This window comes from Salvelinus sp. IW2-2015, linkage group LG6.1, assembly GCF_002910315.2.
Source record: "Salvelinus sp. IW2-2015 linkage group LG6.1, ASM291031v2, whole genome shotgun sequence".
NCBI lineage: Eukaryota > Metazoa > Chordata > Actinopteri > Salmoniformes > Salmonidae > Salvelinus > Salvelinus sp. IW2-2015.
The window spans coordinates 2,009,662-2,014,595 of NC_036845.1; positions in this window are offsets into that span (position 1 = coordinate 2,009,662).

Here is a 4,934-nt window from a genome sequence, read left to right on the forward strand (position 1 = left end):
GAGGGGAGTGAGGGAGAGGATGGAGAAGAGGGAGAGAGCAGAGGAGTAGAGGAGAGAGGTGGGAGGGGAGCAGGACAGCATGCGAGGAGGGGGGGAGAGAGAAGAGAGGCAGGGGTAGGCTTGGAAGTGAGCAGGCGGCAGAGAGAGAGCAGACGATCATGGGGAGAGAGGGAGAGAGAGAGAGAGAGTTAGACGAGCAGAAGGCGAAGTGGCTGGGAGACGCGTCTAAAGTAAGATTGCTACGAGAGAGGGTGGATGGTATGAGTAAGTTGTTGACAACGTAGAGAATGAGTCTAGAATTCAGATTTTCCTGAGAAATTGTATGCTGACGGCGAATAGAGACACAGCCGCTCTGTAGGGGAAAAGAAGGAAGAGGCGAGGTAGAGTGAGTGTGAAGCTTTGCTGACATCATTGCCTACAGGAAACTCACGAGAGAGCGGCCCTTCTATCCTTTGTAATGCAATCTCAGTTGAGTAGAGAGTAGGCGACTCGTGTACCATGTGAAGACAGAGATTGGAGGGACAATTTTCCTCCCGCATCGCTCGCAAAATCCCCCGTTCCGATCCCGCACTTCCCCGAAGACTGATCTCTATCTGAAGTGTGTGGGTCAACATTGGGTCTTCTTGGTGACTGACCCTGGCGAATCCTTCAACACAACTTGTGCAAAGTAATCTCTCCTCCTCTCCTCTTCCCTCTCTCTCTCTCTCTTCTCTCTCTCTCTCTCTCTCTCTCTCCCTCTCTCTCTCTCTCTTCTTCTCTCTTCACACACACACACAATGGGTTTTTTTTTTCCTTTATGTTATGTCGTATTTGTGCATTTCTGACCGATATTCTTATCCATTCAGGGGTTATTAAGTTTTTGGTGTAATTTTCCCTTTTAATTTTAAAGTCCTCTCTGTCTCTCTAAACACCAATAAACCCTCCTTTATCCCCCATCTCTCTCCATTATTACTACTACAACAGGAGCCATATTCCCCAAACTCCACCCACACACACCTAGCTTTTTTTCCCACAGGCTATTCTTATATGAATTGAAATAGTAATGCCCAAATCTGGTCCTGTCCAAGTTCACTGGCACACTACACTACATCAGCACAGTGTTCCTGCAGTATTTATCTCTCTAGTGTATTCTCTCTTTACACACACACACACACAATGCAACCACACACAAACACACACACACACACACACACACACACACACACCAACACACACCACACACACACACATTGCACACACACAACCGACCATTGTCGGTGAATCAGAGCTACCACTGTTTGTTTGTCGTCTGCAAAACTTATGATCGGTGTTTGAGTCGTGCCTGGCCATGCAGTTGTGGGTGAACGGGAGTAAGGAATGAGACTGAGCACGCAACCCTGGGGGCTCCAGTGTTGACTGGATCCAGCGTGGCAGATCGTGTGCTACGCTACCGCTCACACTGGGGGCAGCCCGTTGAGGAAGGTCGAAAGTATCCAGTTGCAGAGGGGAGGTGGGTTTAGTCCCAGGATCTTAGCTTAGTGATGAGCTTTTGGAGGGGTACTTATGGGTGTTGAATGCTGAGCTTGTAGTCAATGATAGCATTCTCACAGTGTTTTGTTTTGTCCAGGTGGGAAAGGGCAGTGTGGAGAACACGAAATAGAGGATTGGCGTCATCTGTGGTTTCTGTCTGTTGGGCGGGTAATGCAAATTGGAGTTTGGTGCCCCTCCCTCTCTCTCTCTCCCTCTCTCTCTCTCCCCTCACTCCCCTCCCTCTCTCTCTCTCTCCCTCTCTCTCTGCATGTCTACCTGGGAAGCGTGACTCTGTCTAAAGTGGTATGTTGTTGGCTGAAGAGTGTAGAAGTAGACAAAAACTTATTTGGCAACCCTGGTCTCATGCTATGACAAGGGTTTGAAGGGAGAAGTAGACTAAAATAACGCTATGTATGAGCCAACACCACCAATGCTCCCGAAGAAGCGAGAGAGAATGAATGAGCACATGAAGTAGATACGTCAGGAACCCTTACGCTATGCTCTTCAGTAGCTATTAGTGTCTAGAAGAGTGGGATTGATTGTCATGGGAAGAATACACAGGTAGTGTCTATGTGAGCTTGGGACTGTCACACCTACCCAGCATGTCTGTCGGTCTCTTCCTCTCTCCTGTCTCTCTTCTCTCTTTACTCTCTGTCTTTATGGCCTTCTCCAACCCCACCCCCAAGTCCCTCCATCCCTATTACCTCTCCTTCCCACTGGGAAAAAACTGGTTGAACATTGTTTACACTTCGTTTTAGCAACAACAACAACAACAACAACAACAAAAATATATATATATATATTTGATGACTTTGAATCAACGTGGAAAACTGATTGTATTTGCAAAAAGTCATTGATATAAGGGATCTTTTTCTTTCTTTCAACTTTTCACCTAAATCCAATGACAGGGTGACATTTGTTGTTGATTTCACGTTGAATTCATGTTAGCTGATAACTCAACCAAATGTAAATCAAAACTAGATTGTTGAACTGACATCTGTACCCAGTGGATTCTCTCTCTCTGCCAGGCCAAATACAGTCTGATCAATGTAGTTAACCCTTGTGTTTTACCCATGAGGCAGCTGGGCAGACAGAGAGGGGCAATTATGGAGTAATTAGTGACTCCTTGAACCAATCTGATCCAACAGCAGGAGCTCAACAGAGAGGAGAGAGAGAGTGGAGTGTGTGTAGTGTGTGTGTGTGTGTGTGTGTGTGTGTGTGTGTGTTGTGTGTGTGATGTGTGTGCTGTGTGTGCTGTGTGTGTGTGTGTGTGTGTGTGTGTGTGTTTTGGAGGGCGAGGGGTGTAGACGTGGTTGTTTTTTTAGTGTGTGTGTGAGGGGAGTGGGATCGTCTGTGCGAGTGGGTGGGTGTGTATGTTGGAGGGGAAGTGGGGGGGGTTGGTGCATGGGGGTCCCATTAACTGACGTGGGGTAGATAATCCGATTTACAGAAACAAAGAGAAAGTGTGTGTGTGGTGTGGGACGGAACGGACAGATGGGAACTAGACGCTCCACTGTGACGCCCACAGACACACTGACTGACATGGAGCACGACACGACACACACTAAGCAATGCAGTATTGATGAGCAACATTAAGCTTACACGAGTGGTGTGTTTGCTAGACACAACTAGAGTAGAGCTTCCACAAAGACATAGGCCCATACTGGAAGTCACATTGATAACACAAATCCCCTAGTTAAATACTGCACAATGGTACAGGAGCTCAATTGAGCTTAGTGTTTTAAGCTTTCCATGGTACAGTCCCTCATACATACTGTGTTAAACAGTTAATGGGAGTACATCTGACTAAATCCTTCTAACATAGCACTGGCTTACGCACACACATGCACACACACACCAACACACACGCACAAACACACACGCACAAACACCGCACACACACAGCAGGAGCGGGAGCCCCTCATTATGAAAGGAACCAGCAGGATCCCCTCCTCAACCCTTTCTTTTCTTCTCTTGTTTCTTTTTATTTCTCTCTCTCTCTTTCCCTTGTTGTCTCCATACCTACTGTCGTATTCTGGACATCAAACTGAGTTTTTCATTCCTCTGCCTGCCTACTGCTCGGACTTTCCTGCTTTCATCCCTCTCTCTCAAACAGCATGTGAACACCCACAGGGCATCCTGTCTCTACTATCTCTCCCTATGTGTGAACGTGTGTATGAGTGTGCCTGCATGTGTTTCTCAGTCACTATTCATAAGGCCTCTCTCTCATTGGCTCTAAAATGGACCTACTCACTGATAACTGTTAATGTGGCATTACTGTCTGTCCCACTTCATCCAAACAGTGTCTTCACTTTACTTTTTTGCAATTTTGTTGTGTTACATCCTGAATTTAAAATTCATTCAATTGAGATTTTGTGTCACTGATCTACACACAATAACTCATAATGGGAAAATATAATTTTGTTTCGAGAACATTTCAGAAACCAATAAAAAAATTGGAGCTGAAATGTCTTGAGTCAATAAGTACTCAACCCCTTTGTTATGGCAAACCTAAATAAGTTCAGAAGTAAACGTGTGCTTAACAAATCGCATAATAAGTTGCATGTACTCATTCCTCGTTCAATAATAGTGGATAATAAGATTTTTGAATGACTACCCCATATCTGTACCCCACATATACAATTATCTGTAAGGTCCTTCAATCGAGTAATGCATTTCAAACACAGATTCAACCACAAAGACCAGGGAGGTTTTCAATGCCTCGCAAAGAAGGGCACCAATTGGTAGATGTGTACAAATAATAAAAGCAGATGCTGAATATCCCTTTGAGCATGGTGAAGTTATTAATTAGGCTTTGGAAGGTGTATCAATGCAACCCGTCACTCAGTTGCCAGAGAGGAAGGAAACTGCTCAGGGATTTCACCATGAGGCCAATGTGGATTTTAAAACAGTTACAGAGATATGATAAAACTGAGGATGGATCAACGACATTGTAGTTACTCCACAATACTAACCTAAATGACAGAGTGAGAAGAAGGAAGCCTGTACAGAATAAAAATATTCTAAAACATGCATCCTGTTTGTAATACTGCAAAACATGTGGCAAAGAAATTAACTTTTTGTCCTGAATACAAAGCACTATGTTTGGGGCAAATCCAACACAACACATCACTGAGTACCACTCTTCATATTTTCAAGTGTGGTGTAGGCTGCATCATGTTATGGGTATGTTTGTCATCAGCAAGGACCAGGGAGTTTTTTAAGATAAAAAGAAACAATAGAGCTAAGCACAGGCAAAATCCTAGAGGAAAACCTGGTTCAGTCTGCTTTCCACCAGACACGGGAAGACAAATTCACCTTTCAGCAGGACAATAACCTAAAACACAAGGCCAAATCTACACTGGAGTTGCTTACCAAGACAACAGCGAATGTTCCTGAGTGAGCTAGTTATGTTTTGACTTGAA